Here is a 14,869-nt window from a genome sequence, read left to right as displayed (position 1 = left end):
AATACAATTTGGGGTCCCCCGGGGTCAGGGCTCCCCATTCAATACAATTTGGGGGCCCCCAGGGATGAGGGCTCCCCATTCTGCACAATGTGGGGTCCCCCAGGGTGAGGGGTCCCCCCAGGTTGAGGGCTCCCCATTCTGCACAATTTGGGGGCCCCCAGGGATGAGGGCTCCCCATTCTGCACAATTTGGGGGCACCTCATGGGTGCTCCCCCCCCCCGGCAGTGATGGGGACCCTGTCCATGCCCCAGGCTCTGCCCCTCAGGGTGGACCCACTCTGGGGAGGAGGGAGGGTGGCTCCACAGAGCGGGGGTCGCTCAGGTGGAGAGCCCCCCCCCCCCCCCACCAGGCAGAAGCTGCTCTCTTGGGTGAGGGTCTGGGGGTTGCCCTGGCATGTGGGGCGCCTTGGGGAAGCCCCAGGGGTGTCTGTCCATGGTTGCTGTGTGTGTGTCCCCTCCAGTGCTGCGGGTCACCACCATGGGTGAGGACCGGCCCGCCTGCCTCCCAAGCGGATCTGTGCAGGGGCTTATAGCTCAGCCATGCACCCTGTTAGGACATGGACTTGATTTGGTCCAAAAATCTCCTTTTCTGTGGGAGAGAGGTCCCAGCTGGAGAGCCCTTGCTTGCAGCCTGTCCCACCAGATAGGTCTGTGGAAGGACCAGAAGAAGCTGGTGCACTTGCCTGTCCTTGGAGAGTGATCTTGGGTGAGGCTCCTAATTTCAAACCCAGGGAGTCCTCTGCATGCCTCCCCGAGATCCTCCCACCCGCAGAGGAGAGTCCGGGATCTGTTATCTGATGTCCCACCCTATCGCCTTCTGTAGTGGTCAGCTCTGTTAGAAAGCAAAGTCGCCTTTTTCTTCTCTGTCCCCTCCTTGGGAGTCCATCATTAAAAGGACACTCGTTTTTCTACATACTCTCTTCCTGAAACCATGACTTGGTTGATAACAGGATGGGCATAGTGGCAGGGTTGTACTGCGGGGGCGGGCCCCCCCTGCCACAAAACGATGGCATATTTAGACTCTTTAAATGCATCAGGAGCAGGAGGACTGCTGTGGGTGGTGAGGGATGCTACAGGGATCATTGTAAAGGGCTCTGCCTTTTTCCCCCTAGCCTCACTCGACAGGGCCTGATGCAAGAACAAACGGCGCTGAGCTTTGGGGGAGCTGCAGTCGGAGCACAGATTATGCCCAAGGAGCTGCTAATCCCCCCCAGTCTGTCCCCATTGCCTAGTGTTGGGGACTGTCAGTCTGTGCGGTTGTTATTGGAAGCGAGATGTGTCGAACGCGGGTGTCTGGTAGAACATGCTGTTCCTTCTGCTCGATGATGCTGCTGCTTTCCAGCGAGTTCAGCTTGTGCTTTGTTCCTGTGCCCTAAAGGTTCATTTTACCAGGTTGACAAATCCAGGATTACTTTCCTCACTGCCCTGAGAGAAGAAACAGTAGATTTAAGCACAGGTTTTTTTTTTAATTGTTATGAAACCAGCACCTGAAAAATTGCCTGTGCACAAGCTATCCAGGGCTCGCATGGTACAGCAATAAATATAAAAGCAAATGCGTACCCCTTGTAAGGCAGCGTAGAATAATAAATGTAAAATTCCTGTGGTTTTAAGACTTTCCAGGCTTGTCTTGATTGGAAGGCTAGGGAGGGAAACTGTTGTAAATGTCTTAGTGAATGCATGTCGAAATCCTAGGATGGATGAAGTAAGCTGTGCTTCTAGTGTGTGAACAGGTCACTGTAGAAGTAGACCTGTCAAGTAGAAGGCAGGGTAGATTTCCAGTTTATAACTAACCAAAGTAGGTAGGGCGGGGAGTGTGCGTGTGTTTACACCAGCCTACTATCTCTCTCTCAACACAAGCTTTTGTTGGGGGGGGGGGAGGAGTATATACACCAACTTACTATCATAGAAAACGATGGTTATAGAAGGGACCTCAGGAGGTCACATCTGGTCCAACCACCCACTCAAATCAAGACCATCCCCAAGTAGATCATCCCAGCCAAAGTTTTGTCTAGCTGGGTTTTGAAAACCTCCAAGGATGGAGCTTCCACCAACCTTTCTGGGTAACCTGTCTGAGTGTTTCACCACCCTCCTGGTGAGAAAATTCTTCCTAATATCTAACCTCAACTTCCCATGCTGCAACTTGAGCCCATTGCTCCTTGTCCTGTCATCTGCCCCCACTGAGAACAATCCAGCTCCATCCTCTTTTGAACCACCCTGCAGGCAGTTGAAGGCTGCTATTAAATCCCTGGCTGGCTCTCAACACCAGCTTTCGTGGGCTAAAGCTCACTTCATCAAATGTTGTGAAAGAACATGTACAAACTACTTCTCTTAGCAGGTCATGTCAACCCTAAAGGGGAGCTTAAGTCTTATTTTGCTAACACATTAAGCATTTCAGGATTCCTGGTGGATGTCTTAACATGCATTAAATTGCATATACTTAAACTCTGTGTTTTTCATCTGTGGAGGTGACCTCAGAGTTTGTTTCAATTAATCAGGGCTCTGCTTTTACTTGATTACTCTCTTCGTTTAGACCTGTTACGCGTATGCGTATCCATTCAGTCTTGTGAAATTCTCCCTGCACCTATCATCCGGTGGGTGGGCACCAATTAATTTTTTCATTAGATAAGAGTGAAGGTTTTGTACCCAGACTGATGAATGTTAATGATTGTGCACAGTCACGCCAGTTTATTGATACACTTGTAATAGCTGGTCAATTGAAAAAAATGGCACAGTGAATGCTTAGGCTCTGGTTCTGCAGACACCTATGTACATGTTTAATTTTAATTGTATTGGTACTTGTGGCATTCATGGAAGTATCAATAACCAAGTTAAGCACTCTTTTTTCATACCTGAAGCTTTAAGATTTGTCCTTGAACTTGCTCTAGACAAGGGGTTGGCAAAGTCTGGCTCGCGGGCCAGATTGGGCCTGCGATAGACTCCATTTTTCAGCAGCTCCTGATTGCTGCCGCCAGACCCAGCCCTACTGCCTAGGGACCCTGGCCCATTTGCCCCACACCTCACAGTGGGGACCCGTGTGGGCAGGGCACACGGTCGGGGGACAGGGATAGGGCTGTTGCTGGGAGCAAGACAGGCGTGGTTGGGGAGACCCCGGGATCTCAGGGTGGTGACAGTGCAGGGCAGAGCCACGAAGCGCTGCCTGCATGCCCCCGTGGATGCTTTAGTAGCTCTGCCACAACCCCACGCTGTCACCGCTCCAAGATCCTGGCCCCAGAGCAGCTCCCTGCCCAGCTGTGCACCCTGCCCATGCGGCTCCTGACCGGGCTCCATGGAGACCCTGAGAGCACAGGGACATACATGACAGCATGAGGCAGAGCCCCGGTCCTGCAGCCCCGCGTTGTCACGGGACTGGCCAGGAGCCTTGTGAGCAGGGGCTACTGGGAAATCAAGTCCAGCTACTGGCCAGATCTGCCATTTTGCCCGCTCCTGGTTTAGACAACTGTTATAGCCCCCATCTCTGACATCTAGGAAGCAGCCTGTATGGCCCAGGCTTTCCAAAGGAACCACTTATTGTGGGGCTTCTGCTCTGAAGCATTTGGTCCGAGACACTTTGCAGCTGATGGTCAGAGGTACTGAATAAAGGTCAAAAATCATTAGGACGAGTCACATGAATTGCTTGTAGTCTTAACAAATTTCACTGTGCAGTTGCAGTTCGCTGGTTAGGTGAGCTCCCATTGACTTCGGCTGAGGCTGAATGTTCATCACTTTATGGATCAGGCTTAAGGCTGGCGTCCATAAATCAGGTTATTAAGAATCGGGAAACGGATGTTGGTGCCTATGATGTGATCTGTTGGTGCCAGCAGCAGAGTGCAAGTTAGGACTCCCAGCTCATTTTGCACCTGCAACTCTTGCGCCTCTATTTCTCTATGAAATGAGTCTGTCCTCATGGCTTGCACAGACGTGCATTGCACTTGTCTCACACGTAAGGCTTATTAAATGCTTGTAAGCCACACTGAGATCTCCAGATGAAAGGCACAAAGTTTTATTATTAATAATGCATTTGCTCAGTTAACAAATAGAAAGGTTACTTTTTTCTAACCGTCAGCGCTGAAAGCACAGCTTGCTCTGCGAATGTCAAGCTGTGTTCTTTCTGCTGCTTCACGTTATCAAAATAAAGGTTCTGGAATCGGAACTGAGCTGGCAATCCTGTTGATTCATTAAGCCGAACAGAATAGAGCACAGCTTGCTCTTCCACAGCTCGACCGCCTCTGCAGTACTGATGGCAGTACAAGCTGCGGGGTTTGTCTGTAAACTAAGTGGGCACGGAGCTGACAACACAGGGCTCAGGTCTGTACGGTAACTGGGTGCATCTCCTAGTCACGTCGCTCATCCGAGTGCAACCCCGACTCAAAATCCTCAGCAGCGTGATTCAGTCAGGATAAATGTCTGGTGCTCGCTAGACTGCCACATCACCTGACTGGTGAGCTGCAATTGGGCATTTCGTTTGGCTAAGATTATAAATGACTCTCATGTGGCTTGTCTAAACGATGATTCTGACCTTGACTTCCATTTTATTGCATGGACGAGTCAAAGTGCTGCCTTTTCACCTTAAACCCAGTTGCTTGGTGCAATGTTTTTGCCACATTTATGGTTGCTGTTATACAGCAGTCCACATCCTTCTCCAGATTTCTGACTGCACTCGTATTTGGCATTTGCTCGATTTTGTTCTAATCCATAGTGATCGGTTACACCAGGGTAATAAACGTTTCCCCTGAGGCTGAATTCCCTAGTGCTGCTCATAATGAGTGTGATTTGTATGCTAGTTAGTACGATCTTACCTTTGGAGGCAATAATCTTTCATTGCTGTATAATACACTTGGGTCCATCTCCCTCAGCATGCGCACAGTTTATTTTTAGATAGCATCTTGGGTGTGACGCATTCAGAGCTTTGTAGAAAGACCAATACGGTAGCCTGGGGTACTGAGAGTCTCCCAGACAGAAAGGGAAAAGGGACATGCGGAGAAGAAAAAACTAGTGAAATACAAAAGCATTCAGATGTTAGATCAGTGCAGGAATGAGTTAATGGGCTATGAGCAAAGGTGCCTGAACCCTGTGATCATTTTATTTTATTTTTTTAGTGACAGATTAGCAGTTTTCCAGGAATTTGAAGCCATTTCTAACTTGTGCCAAAATAGGCAGAAATGTTAAACCATGATCTTTTTCTCTTCCTTGTCAGAGAAGTATAAACTCTGTGGTTTTGTTTTATCTGCAATTTAGAGTTTGCAGTTGATTTGGTTTAGTTATCACCCAGTAGCTCAGGGATGGGCTGTGGGTAGTAACAGAGACTTGGAAATTGTATTTGACCTTTAAGTTGTCTTTTGAGTATCCGCAGTTTATCAGTTGTCAAATAATTTTATGTCCTGCGTCAAATAAAAGGAAAGGGGCAAGAAAGGAAGACGTGAGTTAGGTGGTTTGGAGGGGAGAGAGGTGGCATTGTGAATGAGAGAGAGTGACTTTTTAACAGCACAAGACAAAGATGACTGGCAAGTGGGTAGCAAAGACAGGAAGGGTGGATTTATTTGAAGTGAAACGCAGCGTGTATGATGGGGACTTGTTGCAGGCTATCACTAGTTCAACTAGGAGGGCATTTTTGTTATTTTTAGTAGGCTGAAGGCCAGTGCATGTGTTGCTACAACATTTAGTAGCTCCTGAAATTGAGAGCAAGATGATTGGACTAAGCATACATAAAGATTTCAATGGTGGCATTGCTCTGAAGGTAGCAATGCAGGACTTGCAGATGAGAGGGAGAAAGAGAGCTGGTGGCTCAGGACGTTTCAATTTGGAGCTTTGGGTGTGAAGTTAAGGTGATAAATGATACTGGAGAGAGCCGAGTTTAATCTGTGAGTGCATGTAGAGGAGGAAGAAGAAGAAATGCATGGCATCAGGATTAGAGGTGGTTATATTCAAGAGGAAGATGTTAGTCTTGAAGACATTAAATAAGAAACTGGCCTGTAGATTCAAGCTGGAGGCCAACAAGTAAGGTGAAAGAGGAGCCAGTGATTTGACAGGAGCTGCTGTGTTAATGCTGTCTCTGAAAGTGATTGTGGATCTAGAGATGAATTCTCTCTTCGGGAGCTGAGATATGAACAAGTGGATCAAAACTGAGAACTGGTGACTGTATTAGAAAGGATGAAGGGAAGAAATAAAACCTCACCTCAAAATGGAAAAGAGGCAGTCTGTGTAGTAAGGTCCGGTCTTACTGTATGTGGACTGGAGGCTGCTCATCTGCAGTGGTTGGTGATCATGGTGATGATCTAAAGCACACTAGATCCAAGAATAAGGGAAATAAGGGGAATCAAAGTGTGGGAGAACAAGTGCCCAGCCAGTCTCTCACCTGTAGCCCTCTTTCACCTGTAGCACGAAGAGCCGTAGGCGTCCACACTGCAAGCTTGCCCCAAACGTGCCTTGAGCTACAAGAGCCATCTCTGATGGCGGTTCTCTGCTGTGATGGCATCTATAGGGTCATTAGGTGCCCCTTTTGTCATCGAAAAGTTTTAGCCATGAGTACTCTACTCCAGTGCATGGATAGACAGGGTGAACCGAGTACTTTGCATCTCTGGATGCCCTTTAGATAGCGGTTGCTACTAGCCCGGGCTGGGTTTGTCACAGTCATAGCCCTGAGAGCCATCCCAGCCCCTGTTAGCAGTCGCGTTATTGAGATAAAGATGGAGCAGTTGATGGCAGTGATATAAAAAAAAAGAGTAAAGGTTCAATAAACTCTAATTTTCTTGACTTATACCCTGAAGCTGTATAGAAATTCTGTTCCCGCCTGTTAGCAGATGTCATTAAGGACCGTGAAGGGAGCCAACATCAAATTTACCAAACGCTGCATTCACTGTGCCTTTATTGAGTTGTGTTGAAGACTCTCCGAGTTTTTGGAGGCCAGTTTGGTGCTGTCCAGTGGGGAGAGTCAGAAATAAGACGGAGGAGTCGCCGATTAGATTTCCTCAAGCAGTTCTCAAAATGTGTGAATGCTGTTAGGTTAAAGACTTCCGAAACCAAATCTCATTTGGGGATGCTTGCTGTTATAACTCAATTGACTATCTCTGTCAAAGACCCTGAAGCAACAGCTTAGAGCTGCACTTTTCTTTCTTTATTAGTAGACTGCATTGCTCTCATGGATCTGTGGGGTGTATAAGAAACACAGATTTGGGTTTTTTTTGTCCTTTGATGCTCATTGGGCTGTACAAATGGTATCGGGTGAAACCGTGCATTGGCAAAGAGTTCAGGAGCCACGTGCGTGCAAGAATAAACTGCAGCTGTCTTTTGTTGCATTATGGAAGTACAGCCTGTGGAAATCGGAGCCCAGCAGAGAAAGGGTCTTGGCTGTTCATCTCGCAGCAGAGCATTGCATGCAGGGACCAGTAGCCTCCAAGGCTTCTCATCTTGGTATTAAACATGAGGGCAGCTGTCCTCCATGTTGTCCTCTTGTAACTTGCACTTGGATATCCTGCATGCCAAAAGCTCTGCAGCTGTATCTAACTGGTCAGACTTCAGTGATGTGGTACACAAGTGGTTAAAAGCCTTTTGCAGCCAAACGTGCTGATTATAATGACAACATTAGCATGGTAGGCATGGTTTTGAAACTTCTAATTTCCAGAACAGAACCCCTCTTGTTCTGCACTCCTACTCAAATGCACACTTCTCATGTGCTCAAGTAATGGAAGTTAAGTCACAAGTTGATCAGAAAGTCGTAATTTTTCTGTTGGGTCCAACTTGCTATGTGCAAACTTCTGCAGAATCCACATTGAAGTCACAGTCACAAAGTAAGTTGTTTCAGGCAGCTGGGGTTGGAAAGGAGAGAGCTCTTTCCCAGCAAAAGCCAAGGTATTTGCAGGCCCAGAGATGAAGCTAGTTTTACAAGAAGCCGAGTAGAGGCTGGTGCAACTCCACAGAGGGCTTTGTAACCAAGAACAATTGTGATCCGACTGCCAAAATGCATGTGGAGCCCTGGGAATTGCTGGATGATGGAATGACATGGTCATGTGCATCTCTCTGCACGGGAAGGCGAGCATTGTACATATGCTCGAGTTGGGAGTGCTGACACCCCAGGGAGGCCCTGCAGCACTATGGAGAGACACGGTCCTGGAAAAAGGTTGTAGCAGAAGTGGATTCTCAGCAGTGTCATGTTGCTGCGTGATGCAGGTGAAGGGAAGTTCAGGGGCCAGGACTCTCCTAGGCCTATGTGGAGGTGGCAAAAGGAAAGTCATGAGTTGAGGGAATGACTCATGAGACAGGACCGTGTTTTGAGGATGCTTTGGTAAATATGAGAAATGCATCCAGTTGAGGCGGCTAACTCAAAGCTTATAGCTTTTCCTGAAAAGAGTCACAGAGGATGGTGAGGGGAGAGTCATTAGGCTGAATGGGGTGCTGTCCGCTGGCTGGCGATGCAGGATGGGGCCCCAGAAATCTGCTTTATTGTGGGTTTTTGGGATGTGTCGTTTTCCCTAATCTCCTAGTCGAAACCCAGTATCCTAGGACCGATACTCTTCAATGTCTTCATCAGCGATTTGGACGAGGGAGTGAAGTGTACTCTGTCCAAGTTTGCAGATGACACAAAGCTGTGGGGAGAAGTGGACACGGCGGAGGGCAGGGAACAGCTACAAGCAGACCTGGACAGGTTGGACAAATGGGCAGAAAACAACAGAATGCAATTCAACAAGGAGAAATGCAAAGTACTGCACCTAGGGAGGAAAAATGTCCGGCATACCTACTGCCTAGGAAATGACCTGCTTGGAGGCACAGAAGCGGAAAGGGATCTTGGAGTCCTCGTGGACTCCAAGATGAACATGAACTGGCAGTGTGATGAAGCCATCAGAAAAGCCAATGGCACTTTATCGTGCATCAGCAGATGCATGACGAACAGAGCCAAGGAGGTGATACTTCCCCTCTATCGGGCGCTGGTCAGACCGCAGTTGGAGTACTGCGTGCAATTCTGGGTGCCGCACTTCAAGAGGGATGCGGATAACCTGGAGAGGGTCCAGAGAAGGGCCACTCGTATGGTTAAGGGCTTGCAGGCCAAGCCCTACGAGGAGAGACTAGAGAAACTGGACCTTTTCAGCCTCCGCAAGACAAGGTTGAGAGGCGACCTTGTGGCTGCCTATAAGTTCATCATGGGGGCACAGAAGGGCATTGGTGAGGTTTTATTCACCAAGGCGCCCCCGGGGGTTACAAGAAATAATGGCCACAAGCTAGCAGAGAGCAGATTTAGACTGGACATTAGAAGAACTTCTTCACAGTTCGAGTGGCCAAGGTCTGGAACGGGCTCCCAAGGGAGGTGGTGCTCTCCCCTACCCTGGGGGTCTTCAAGAGGAGGTTAGATAGGCATCTAGTTGGGGTCATCTAAACCCAGCATTCTTTCCTGCCTATGCAGGGGGTCGGACTTGATGATCGATCCCTTCCAACCCTAGCATCTATGAAACCAAAGATTTTTGAGTCTTAGCATTTCTGTGCCCTCAATCTCTGTTAAACCCACTGCCAGCAGAATGGAAGTGTTCATAAAAGGCAAAAAAAATCTTTAGCCTTTTATAAAGGCTAAAGCATGAACTTTAGTCAAGTGCAGGTCTGCAGACACGGCCGGCCCACTTTTGCCAAGCTGCAGAAGGTCAAAAGTTTTAAATGGCCTTGCTTTCTTTGGGGTTTTGGGCAGGATTGAAACTCATTGTGTCCGTTTCACACTACCATTTTCTGGCTGATAGCGGCAGTCTGATATTTAGGCTACAAAAACAGAGACTGTGGGAAGGCCGGACGAGACAAGGCAACTTCCATCTCTTCCAAGAGATCAACCTCTGGAAAAGGCTTGGGAGAGGGTGGGAGTTGGCTTTTAGCACCTACAAGCAAGCATGCTGCTCTGTGCTTTATTTCCCGCACGCAGTTCAAACCTTGGAGTGAATGCAGGATTATTCGGTTCCTCGGGCACTATATATAGTGTGTGCTGAAAACATCCGTGAGTGCTCTACAAATACTAATTTATTTACCCAGTACCTTTTGAAACCAAGTGGTGTGATCACAATGTTAGAGATGAGCGACGGGTGCAAAGAGAGATTTAAGGGCAAGGGTCAACTCATTGGTGTGGCACATTGACATGCCCAAGGTCTGTTTTTTCCCAGGATACCTTGTGTGATAGAGCACAGCTCCCAATGACTTGCATCTCAGCCCTTGTGCCATTCGACTTCCTGCTCTCAAGCCAGGCCCTGTGGTTAGTGGCCACCTGGGGAAAGCTGCTTTTAAGCATCTTGCGTAGCATCGCATACAATCTGGCAGAGGCAGGAAGAGAATCTAACTCTTCAGCCTCCCTAAACCATATAACAGTTCTTCTATTTCCTACAGCCTCTGTATTAGTCCCTGAACACCTTCCACCACCTCCATCAATCTGCAGAGACCAGCCATCGCTGCCCAGCCTTGATACCCTTCCAAGAGCGTTGCCTGTTCTGCAGAAAAAGACAACATCAAGTAGACAGTTATAACACAGACACTCGAGGGGTTCAAGTTCAGATTCCCCAGGCAACTTGAAATCTGGTATTGCCTAACTTCTGAGGGCTTGACCTTGCCGCCTTAATACTCTACTAATGTTGTTTTTGTGTGTTTTAATTGTACAGGAAGTTGATGCGGCAGTGCATGCTATCACGTGTTTCCCTTTCAGAGTTGCAGAGGGAGTGGCCTTGGAAACCCTGGAGTTTTTCATCCCGACTAAAAAGCCTGGTCATGGGGTTTATAAGCATTGGTTATTTGTTTTTATGCCTTGTGCAAGATGCCAAAGGAAAATTTGGTGTTGGCAAGCCGAGAACTTCAATCCCCAGAGCTGAGAAGCTGGCAGGTCTCTCTGAGTTTACTCAAAAAAACCCACAAATAGATGAAGATAAAGAGCAGCGGTGGGAACATTGGTTTTTCTGACAGTCAGAATACACTAGGTTCTTTTGCTTCAGTTCATAGGGGGAAGTGGCGATACTTTAATCCCAGTGTTGTGTGAGAAATACGTGAAGGGAGCTCTTCCCATGAGACTTAACGACTCAAGGGCCCATTAGCTTATGGAAACTACTTGCTGCAGCAAGTCATGTTAGCGCCTGTTTTCAGGGAACGTTTTCCTTTGTCTGTCAGGGGACTAACTTGCTGTTGTGGGTTGTAAAGCCCTATTGCTTATGGAAATAGGAAAGTTTGTTTCAACTTTCTTGGCATAGGTTTCAGGGGTACAGGTTGTAGCCGTGTTGGTCTAAGGACATAGGCAGATAAGGGTCTTCGAGTAAATTTGATATCTTTTATTAGACCAACTCAAAAAGTCTAATAAAAGATATCAGATTTACCCAAAGAACCTTCTTGGCATAGGTTTGCAACCTGTCTTACCAGCTGTAAAATGAAATCACAAATGATGTATTGTAAAAAGTTTCAAGAACCTGGGATGACCTGCCCCTTCTACCAGCAGTCCCCAAAACTCGGTTCAGGTAGAGGAGTCGGGAGTTACCTGAAACCGTTTTTGGTAACCTAGCTTCATTACAATTTCTGCTTCTCTTTCAGGGCATATTTTTGTTCAGCTGCCAAAGTACATTTTGCTACTTTCTAGGCATACAGGTTGTGTATTGATTTGAGGGCTGGATGGCAGGGACATTTAGCAAAAACAGGAATTCACGCTGTAATGAATATTGGCAAATGCTTTGCGTTCCTGTATCTGAGTACAAAGGTCTCTCGTGCGCTTGCTTTCTTGTTCAGATTTTCCCGTGGATCTTTTGGGTCAGTAATTGGTGCTCGAGGTGTTGAACCCAGTGCAAAGGCCAGAAGACAAGGGAGGACTCTTTCAAAAATGCCAAATGGATTCCTTATTGTTGTAAAATCAGTTTTTGGTGTATGAGCAGCCACTTGGCAAGTCCAAATGACAGACTGAGAGTCAGGAAGTGCTTAGCTAGTGAACTGGCATCTTATTTCATGCCCTGTAGTCCACAAGGTAGATACTTATCCTTGCCATGTGTTGTGCATAATGAGAAAGTGAGAAGTTCACAGGACTTCAGTGACATTTGCTATAGCCGCCTTGTCAATTTGCCGTCTCCTTGGCTGATTTTTTTGTTCAAAGAGAGGTTCAGTGGTGCTTCTGTTCTTCTGTTGTACTTGTGGGTTTTAAATGAGCCACGAGACAAGAGAAAAATCCAGCAAATCAGCCCTACAGGCAGGCTATAATAACGTCTGTTTTCTGGAACTTGGTCTTCTAGAGCTGCTGGCTCCCGGGTTTCATTTTTAACCCCGGTGGCACTTGAATTGCATCCATCGGCTTTCTTTTTGGGAGCTGGGGCTTTGAGTGCTTTGCTGCTTACAATGTCTGCCTATGCACTGACAATCTGTGAACTGAGGGCTTTTAATGCTGTATTGTGTAGGCTTTTGAGCCTGGCTTTTACCGTCTGAGTCGAGCTGAACTTACAATGACAGGAATTTAAGACAGTACATTGTAACTGATATTTAATCCTGCTCTTGGTTTTTTTGCTTCTGCACATGTGAGGGGGTGTTTAATTGTTAAAATCCAAATGGGGAGGGGAGCAATGATGTCAGGAAGGAAAGACTCATGGTGCATCTGTGTTTCTTGGATGCCGGGGTTGCTGGATGATTTATGATGTAATTTTCGAATCTCACGTAGGAGCTAGTGGTGACTCAAGTGACTAATCTATTTATCAGAGCTGTAAAGTGGACCTAATCCATTTTCTGTGGCACTCCAGTAGAGGTAGGAGGGGAGGAATGAATGTTGGCCTGTTACCATGTTGGTCTGCCCTAACTGATGATGCATCTTGAACCTTAGGTCTCACTTCCAGCAGTCCCACCAAACTGTTTGTAAGGGAGTGTCTTTCTCTTCAGTAGCTGTTGTTACAGGAGATGTGTGTTGCTTGGGACTGCTCTTCTACTGGGACCTATCGATGTTCCCTGCAGGCTCTATGCACATTTTGCAGATTCTTTCTGCATAACCTAAGATATGGTCTTTCCCATCCACCCCAGCAGCTAAAACTCTCATCGAAGCTCTCATTGATTCCTTTCGTTCTCTCTCTGACTCGGGGTCCTTTTGACCTAGACACATGCAGTCTCACCCTGTTCATGCCCATCCAGGATGCCACTACAAGGATTACTTTCATAGACTCCGTATTTGCCCAGATCCCCCTCAGTTGTTACTGAAGTTGGATCCTGCCTTCAATCGGCCGATGGTGCCAGCCTCCGTTGATCATTTTGTAGATTTTCAAGCAAGTTCTCTCCCATGATTCTCTCATACTAAGAAGAAAAGCCTCCCAAGTATCTCCAAATTGACTTGCCCGTTTCACCTTGACCATGAGACCTGCAAAACCCCCAAGCCACACTTGACAGTGGTTAGGCTTCTGATCTCTGAGACCTCTCGCTTTTATGTTGACCCGCTTTGTCCCATTGTTTTCTTGTATTTCCCTCATCCCTCCATATCTGTCCTTTCTCTTTGTTTTATACCTGAGAATAAAGGATTTCCCCCTTCATATACACATGCTCAAATAAGCGATCGAAGCAGGCTGCACAGGAAGGGGAGCTTAATTGGGGAAGGGGAAGCTGTTGGGGGCAGCCTTTTAAATGCTGTGTCGTGTCTGTATGGCAGCCAGTACGGGGCTCAAGCACTCTGGCAATGCTAAGAAAAGTCCTGTATCAGTGCACAAAGAGCCAGCTGTCCAATGCACATGTTCAGCAAACAGCAACTGGAATGGCTAGGGCTGGAGACAAATGCTCTGAGCACCAGCCAGCAATTGGTGTCCACTTGTTTTTAGCATTTGGTCATAATATGCAAGGTACTAAAAGCACAATTTTCAGCATAGCCCTTCCTTTCCCTCTCAAGTTCAGATCTAATGCAGGTAGCTGCTTATATGTCAAGAACATGTTGGAACTCAGACTCATTCTAGACACTACCTCAGAGCTTGAAATCCCTGGTATCAAATAACAAAGCACTAATTTGACTCTTGGGGTTTGTGAAATAATTGGCCACTTCCTCTGCTTGTACTGGTGCCCCAGTAGTCTTTTCTTCGTGCTCTGATAGATGAGGTTCTCAAACCTGCCACCATGAAGACGCATGCTAGGAGAACTGCAGCTTACAGCTGGGATACCTTGCAGCAGTGGGGGCCAACCTGTTTGGCAGGCATGCCACAAATTAAGCACCACATCCTCGCGAAATGCCACTCTGATCCCCTTCCCGTGCCTGAGCCGCTGCTCTGCTTTCTGCTCCTTGCCGTGTCTGCCCCTGTGCTGCCTGCCACAGGTTGGCCCACCCCTGTTTTACAGCATGGGTTTGCAGACACTGATGCGGAAGGATATTAGTCCCTTGAATGAAACTGTGGGTCTCCCCATTTCGGACTTAAATGCCAGATTCATATTCCCACCTTAGTTTTTTTTATGTTAACCAGGGCTTCTTTATAATAATTCACATGGGGAGGGGGAAGGAATAAGAGAGAACAATAACTAAGCAACTAAATAAATAGGAATGGAAAAAGTGACAGAATGCCAAAGCACCCGGGGCTTTTGCTGAGTGTGTCGCTTTGTAAGGTATTTGGACACCCTGAGATGAGAGCGCAGTAGAGACAGCATATTCAGCACTCGCTTGGGCACTGGCGAAGCCTCACCTGGAGTACTCTGTCCAGTTTTGGGCCTCGCACCCCAGAAAGGATGGGGATAGATTGGAAAGAGTCCAGCGGAGTGTGACAAAAATGATTAGAGGCCTGGGAAGCATGATTTGTGAGGAAAGACTGGAAGATCTGGAGCTATTTCGTTTGGAGAAGAGAAGCCTGATAGGGAATTTGATATCAGTTCAAATACCTGAAGGGCAATGACAGAGAGGATGGAGATGGGCTCCTCTTGGTGACTCTAGGAGACAGGAC

General features: G+C 47.4%; 1 protein-coding gene across 2 annotated transcripts in view; it reads left to right on the top strand.

The window, feature by feature from the left end:
* The window catches only part of AHCYL2 (adenosylhomocysteinase like 2), a 157,872-nt gene that overhangs the window by 599 nt on the left and 142,404 nt on the right, over nt 1–14,869 (top strand). The window lies entirely within an intron of this gene.

The sequence above is a fragment of the Alligator sinensis genome, unplaced genomic scaffold, assembly GCF_000455745.1.
Source record: "Alligator sinensis unplaced genomic scaffold, ASM45574v1 scaffold888_1, whole genome shotgun sequence".
Classification (NCBI taxonomy): Eukaryota; Metazoa; Chordata; order Crocodylia; family Alligatoridae; genus Alligator; species Alligator sinensis.
The sequence above is the reverse complement of the archived record's forward strand: the minus strand, read 5'-3'. Positions and strand labels throughout refer to the sequence as shown.